Here is a 7,725-nt window from a genome sequence, read left to right as displayed (position 1 = left end):
GACAGATCCACTGCGAATCTGATCTGTCTTCCCTTGTAGGTTAAGGACCTTTTATCCCCTCGCTGCTTTCAGGATTCTTTCCTTGTCTGTGTATTTTGTGAATTTGACTATGATATGCCTTAGTGATGTCTGGCTTTTGTTGAATTTAATGGGACTTCTCTGTGCTTCTTGGATTTTTAATGTCTGTGTCCTTCCTCAGATTAGGAAAGTTTTTGGCTATAATTTGAATAAAACTTCTGCCCCCTTATCTTTCTCTTCATCTTCTGGGACTCCTATGATAGAATGTTATTACATTTTACTAAGTCACTGAGTTCTCTAAGTCTACCTTTGTGGTCCATTACCTTTCTTTTCCTCTTCTTTTCAGCTTCAATATTTTCCATAATTTTATCTTCTATATCACTGACTTTCTCCTCTGCTTCATCCATCCTCATTTTTATGGCCTCTATTTATGTTTGCATCTCAGTTATAGCATTTTTAATTTCAGCCTGACTAGATTTTAGTTCTTTCAGCTCTGTAGTAAGGGATTCTGTAGTGTCTTCTATGCTTTTTCCAAGCCCAGCATTATCCTTATAATCGTTGTTTTAAATTCTAGTTCAGACATCTTTCTTATGTCTGTATTGATTAAATCTCTGGCTGTGAGTTCTACCTCATGTTCTTTCTTCTGGGGCAAATTCCTCCATCTCGTCATTTTGTCCAGAAAAGAAAAGAAGAGAAAAAAGAATAACAACAAACAAACAAACAAACAAACAAAACAAAAACAAAGCAAAAAGCAAAGAAAAAGAAAAAAACAAAAAACAGGAAAAAAACACAAAACAAGAAAACCAAAAAACCCTACTACATCCTGGGTGTGTTTTGGTCGGCTTAATAAAAGAATCTAGATCCCAAAATAAGAAAAAAAAATAAAACGAAATGAAAGTAGATAAAAAAATGAAAAGCACAAAGTTTTTTAAATAATAAAAATTTAAAAAGGAATTGGAAAATATAAGAAAATAAAAGAAAAAATAATAAAAATAAAAGAAATGAATAAAAGTAAAAAGGAAGCTCAACCTTACTTCCCCTAGAGGTGAAGCTTTGCAGCACTCTCTGATAAGTAGACTTGGTGTGAGCTAGCTGTATGTGTTGGTCTTCTGGGGGAGGAGCCTGCTGCCCTGATTCTCAGTGGAAATGCTTCTCCAGGGCACGGGAGGTGGGGTTTGGTGTAAGCAGCTCTGGACTCCAGTAGGTGGCGATGTTTTGCTCCCTGAAGGCTTTCAGTTCTAACGGGCGGGAGGGATGAAAATGGCTGCACCCTGTTCTCTAGGCCCGGAGCTGAAAATCTGTGCCCTCTCATTTTTCAGTGAGCCCTCAGAAAAGCAAACGATCACCCTATTTGTTTCCCTGGTTTCTATTTGAACCCTGAGTTCACCTTGCCCATGTTAGAGCCTTTTTGTCTCACGCGCATGATGGAGTTTCCAAACTCCAAAGTTCAGGGACACCCTGGGCACTGACCCACACTGTCCCTCTGGGGGAGGGTCTCGCCTCCCTTCACCGCATCCCAGGAAAGCCTCACACCACTGCCTGGTGGTTCACAGTTTATAGCAGAGAGCCGGCACCCAAATCCACTACTCTCTGCAGGCTTCCTGGCTCCTATGCCTGGGAACAGTGTAGCACCTTGGCGCCACCCGTTCTTCGACCCAGGGGATCCTTACACCACCCTGTCACTCCTGGGATTCTGTCCGTCTTTGCTACCTGAGCACCTTTAATCCAGGCACCCCCCCCCATGGTAGCGAACTTGAAAGTTCAGATTTTGTCCTCCACTGCTTCTAATATTTTGCGGTAGCTTCAGTAAGCAGGCTCCCTCCCCTACCTTGCATCCACGCATTCACAGCTCTGTCTTCCCCAAGTGAACTTCCGCATCTCCTACCTTCCAAAAGTTGGTCACTTTTCTATTTGTAGACTTGCAGTTTTTGTCCTCTCAGATCTCCGATTGATATCTTGGGTGTTCACAATAATTTGGTAACTATCTAGCTGTGTTCAAGAAATGGGACAAACTCAGGGTCCTCCTACTCCTCCACAACCTGAACTCCATTCCCTCTTGTAAGATTTTTAAAAGCTTTGTTTCTTTGAGGCAAAAAGTTGTATTGTAAAGGATAAACGAAACTTAAAGGCACATCTACTTTAACAACAACAAAAAACCCCAAATAAACAACAAAGGCAAAAGTCCATTGATTAGCATGATGAAAATGTTTCACTACTGAACTTTCTCAAATTGTGTGTAGCATTCCCAAAGGGGAAAATATAGCCATTTGAGGACTGTGCACATTGCCAATTCTCTAAGTTTTGACACAGGTACAGCTTGCTAGCCAATCACATCTCATCCTCTCATTTATAATTTGATGGGTAGGACATGGAACAGAAACTTACTGTTAAATTCCAACAGCTGCTATAATTGATCCAATCCCCCCACCCCCACGTCCCACAAACAACCACAAAACTCCTTTCAGACCTTGCTATGATCTTAGGCCATTGCAATAAGACTAAGAAATTTCTGAGAGCTAGAATTAAATTTCCCCAAACAGCTATGTGGTAAAAATTAAGTTGTTCTTTCCTTTAAACTAAGTGAAACAAAGCAGAAAATATTAACTTCATTAAGCATGGGACTTCATAGTAGATGGACTTAACCAGCCCTAAAATGTAATAATCTTGTGACCAGTCACAAATGGGAGGAACATCTTATAGTTTGGCTCTTAAGTAAACATGGACAAAGAAACAAATACAGGGATATGAAATATAAAAGTCAGTTGAATCTTTTTCAAATATAAAGAATGTGACTGCCAAATGTTTCATGACTCAACCTTTGGAATCTAATAATTATATATGTTTTTGGTAAAGGATTAATGTGAGACTTAACACTAACTGTCCTTATATTTTTAAAATAATGTATGTAGTATGTGCTACGGTGAGTGCTGTGAATTGTGCAAGACTGTTGAATCACAGTTCTGTACTTCTGAAACAAATAACGCAACATATTTTAAGAAAAAAGAAAAAGAAGAAGATAACAGGAGAGGAAGAAAAGGGGAGTATGTCAGAGGGGGAGACGAACCATGAGAGATGATGGACTCTGAAAAACAAACTGAGGGTTCTAGAAGGGAGGGGGGGAGGGGGATGGGTTAGCCTGGTGATGGGTATTGAGGAGGGCACGTTCTGCATGGAGCACTGGGTGTTATGAACAAACAATGAATCATGGAACACTGCACCAAAAACTAATGATGTAATATATGGTGATTAACATAACAATAAAAAAATAAAAAAAAATAAAATAATGTATGTAAAAATGTTTTAAGACCAAAAATTTTGCTATACATGTTGAAAGTATTTGTAACCCATGAAATGTCTAAAAATACCATTTTCAAAAATTATTTTAGAACAAATGCTAGGTCTGGGAACTTGTCCATGCCCACCTCAGCAACCTCGTGGTCACCCTCTGAGTCCACCTTTGGGTCTTCCCTTTGTCGGCTACTGTCATGAAGCCTTGGAAGATGCACAGTTTTAATTCTCAGTTGTGCCCAGGATTCTTCCTTGGGCCTATTAGAAGCTCTGGTTATTGCCAGCCGTGGACAGCCCATTGAGACCTGACCCTTCTCTGTTTTAAGCTAGCCAAGTTGCCATTTCTACTCTCCTACTGGCACAGAGCAAAACAATCTCCTAAAAGGGTAGCAAATGAAAAACAGAGAACATGCGTTGGCTTCCCATTCAAAACACCCCCTTTCTGAAGAGTGGAAACAAGGACATTGACATTTGACTCCATGTCTTCCCTCTCTCCTCTCTGGCTTCTCTCTTGCCCCAGGAGAGGCTTACATAATAATCTAGATTTTTCCCTGCTTTATCATCTATTCTGTGGTAAGTCTTTTAAGCTCTGATTCATTTGAAATGTACAAACTTTTCCCATTTCTCATTAAAATCTGGCTTTTGAAAATCAAGAGTACTTGCTTTTAGCCTTTTAATTCACAATGGACTCAACAACCTCTGTTGTGAAATTTAAAGTCAAGAAATGATTCCCTTGTTCTTGGCAGCTTCCCACCCCACTTCCACAAGGCAATGAATTCCACTGATCCATTGCATGGGTCAGCTGCCAAACTACTCTAAAAAGGGGATTGTCACATCAAACATTGGTTTGATGTCTCAAAAATGCATCTTTGATACCACTAGAAGTGGAATTACTGAATTGAAGGAAATATATTTTTTTATCTATTCTTTATAAACTTGAAGGTGTTTTAATTCTAATCATTTCCATCATAATCTTAGCCATTATTCCTTAAGGATTGTTAATACATGTTACAAAATTATCCTCCAGTGGCATATGATGAATATCCTTTTGAAACCCCGACACATGGGGCACCTGGGTGGCTCAGTTGGTTAAGCATCTGTCTTCGGCTCAGGTCATGACCTCCGGGTCCTGAGATTGAGCCCCAAGTAGGTCTCCCTGCTCAGGAGGGAGTCTGCCTCTTTCTCTCTCTCTCTCTCCCTCTACTCCTCCCAACTGTTCATTCTCTCTCCCTCTCTCTCTCTACAATAAATAAATAATATCTTTAAAAAAATAAAACCCCAACACATGTTAATATAAAATATGGATACGTCTTAATATTTGTCAATTGATAAATAATAAATAGTATCTCATTGCTTTAATTGCTAAAAGCTATGGACAAATATGATAGATAATTTGGTAGTTATATTCATTCATTCATTTGATAAACTATAGGTTTCCATGTGTGTTAGGCAATGGGGAAAAATCCACAAGACATGATTTTATGACTCACTTTCAAGAAGCTCACGGTTAAATGGAAAACAGCTTGTAAATAAATAATTACTTCTGAGAATCAAAATGAATGGCAGGCATCGGGGAAAAACATGAAATGTTTTTTAAAAGTTTATGAATCCAAACTGATACTTTAAAACCTTTTTTTTTTTTTTGAGAGAGAGAGGGAGAAAAGGGAAAGCTTTCTTATTACAATAAAAAAGCCAGCTAAAAAAATGTAGAAGTAATGATAAAAACAGAAAGTCATCATTTTACTAGCACTATAAAAATAATTTATTTATTTTTTTTTAGGAATCATCCTCCGATACCAGAATATTGAATGAAACCTTGTTGGTAGCAGGATATGGAGAAACTGAGTTGACAAACACTATCTTACTAGATTACCAAATTTAACAAAATAGGAAAAACTGATGCCATGTGCCTTTGACGTGATTCAATGAGGAATATCCAAAATCATCTATGTAATAATCTTGCCAAAAATGTTTAACCTAAATTAATCACAAAGAAACATTCAGGTCAGACAAATTCAAATGGACAGACATTCTGAAAACAACTGTCCAGAATTCTAAAAAAAAAAAAAAAGTCAACAACACAAAAGCTTCCTGTCTATACTTCCCCATCCTCCTACCAAAAGACTACAAAATTATTCTAAATTAAATAAGACAAAAGAGATATAAAAACTAAATACAAGTGATTTTTTGACCAGACACTAAAACCAAGAAACAAACAAAAAACTATGAAAGAAATTATTGGGCAATGGGGCGATATTTGAATAGGGACAAACATATTTGATAATAGTGTCAATATTAAATTTTCTGATTGTGGTTGTAAAGGAAATGTCCTTATCATTAGGAGATGCATGTTGAAGCATCTAGGAGTGAAACGTAGTGATGTTCACAAGTATTTCTCAAATAGGGCACAGAGAGAGAGAGAGAGAGAGAGCTCTGGGGTGGAAGGAGAGAGAAAGCAAATATGGTGAAGTGCTAACAACCCACCAATGTAGAGATGTAGGGGAAAGGTATTTGGCTATCCATAGCCAAATTGGCAAACTTTCCACAGGTTTGAATTATTTTGAAATAAATATTGGAGAAGTTTTTAAATGATTGTAAAGAGAAAAATCAATAATTTTGCCACATATCATGAAAATGCCATGAGAAAAGCAGTGGTAATGAATAGTGATGGCAAAAAAAACCCAAGAAGACTTCTCCTTTTTTCCTCCATGCACACTCTGTCTCTTGGTGACACTTCCCCATCCAGTGGCTTAAATACCACCTGATGCTAATGACTGTCAAATATATATCCCTAGTTCTGTACACTTCCCCAAACTTTTCACTGCTGCATCCTAGCACCTACTAGATCCTCAATAAATGTTTGAGAATGAATGAATGCATTTTTGCATGGAGGAGAGCAAGTCAATGTCATAAAGTAGAAGTTTCTTGATCTAGGTCTTTTAAAAGGAGTAGATATTAGTAATAAGGTCATTGGGAATATGGCCTGGCATATCCTTGTGCTACTCTTTTTCCACTGTCTTTTGGTCTACACAGTAACCTGGATCATTAATACCAGCTGGAGCAGAAAAGAAGGGTAAGTGGTGAAATGGAACATGTCCACCTTGTGTCATAGCAGTGATAGAACTTCAGCTGATGGTTGTCTGTGATAAAGCAGACTAAGTATGGTCAACTCTGATTTTGCAGAAGTAACTGGAAATCCACAGCTTTCTATGAAACTTCCCAATTTTTAGAAGTCTTCAAAACCAGATGAAACAGGGGCACCTTGTTGGCTCAGTCGGTTAAGCATCCGACTCTTGATTTTTAGCTCAGGTCATGATCCCAAGGTCCTGAGATCGAGTCCCACATTGGGCTCTGCATTGGGAATGGAGCCTGCTTAAGATTCTCTCTCCCTCTCTCTCTCTCTCTCTCTCCCTTTGCTCCTCCCCTCTCCACACACTCTCTCTCTTAAAAAAAAAAAAAGATGAAATATATCTGCTGGCTGAATTATGCAGTTTGAGGTTCCAGATCCAGTACATGATATAGTAGTAAGAGATGAGAATTGGGACCATAGGAAAGAGTTAGATCTTGGAGAGTCCTGTGTAAGATATGTTAAAGAAATAGAATCAGGTTTTAGTGGGAGATTAAATGTGTCTGATAGGAGGAAAAGAAGAGATGATCACTGGTCAAATAAGAATAAGGGAGACAGTCCTAAGTAAGAGGTAAAAAATATAACTTACACACACACACACACACACACACACACACACACACATGAGTTTCCCCTTTAAAAACAAGCACAGGGAATTTTTAGCTTTCTGGAGCCCTCTGCACTGAATGTGCCTGGGAACATTGTGAAGACTGGCAGAAAGGGCACTAGTGGGGAAGACTGCCTGGGGGGGCCTACTCAAGTGGAGCTGGAGCAAAACTGTCCTGCTGACACTTTCTGGGTTCTCACAATTTGTTCTAAGTGGTCCTGCCTTAGTACGTGAGAGCAAGAGTCAAAAAGCAGAGGTCATAGATGCTAGAGACTGGTACTGATGGCACATTCTCAACTCTGCTATCTTCAGTTACCCATTTCATCCTTCTTTGCATCTTCTTCCTAAGAAACATAAGAATTTTGTTAATTTCAGGAAACACGGGTAGCACCCATAATTTGTATCATTTTATTTCCCCCATGTTTTGGTCTCCATATTTGCAATTGTTCAAAAGCGGTTTCCTTGTGCCTCCTCTGGGCCAGGGACTATCCTAGGTGCCAGAGTTGTAGTGAAGAACAAAGGAGACAAAACCAAAATTCTGTCCCTTGGTCCAGGCCTACTCTTGTGGAACTTACATTCCACCAGAAAGAGACAGACAATATAACAAATAAGTGAATGATATTTTGGTAAGTGGTAAGTGCTATGAAGAGAAATCCAGCAGAAATGAGAGAGTGTGTGCTGGAGT

Source organism: Eumetopias jubatus, unplaced genomic scaffold (genome assembly GCF_037043125.1).
Source record: "Eumetopias jubatus isolate StellerSeaLion01/CBP00866 unplaced genomic scaffold, mEumJub1_p1.0 scaffold_6, whole genome shotgun sequence".
NCBI classification, from domain to species: domain Eukaryota; kingdom Metazoa; phylum Chordata; class Mammalia; order Carnivora; family Otariidae; genus Eumetopias; species Eumetopias jubatus.
This window is presented reverse-complemented; position numbering follows the sequence as displayed.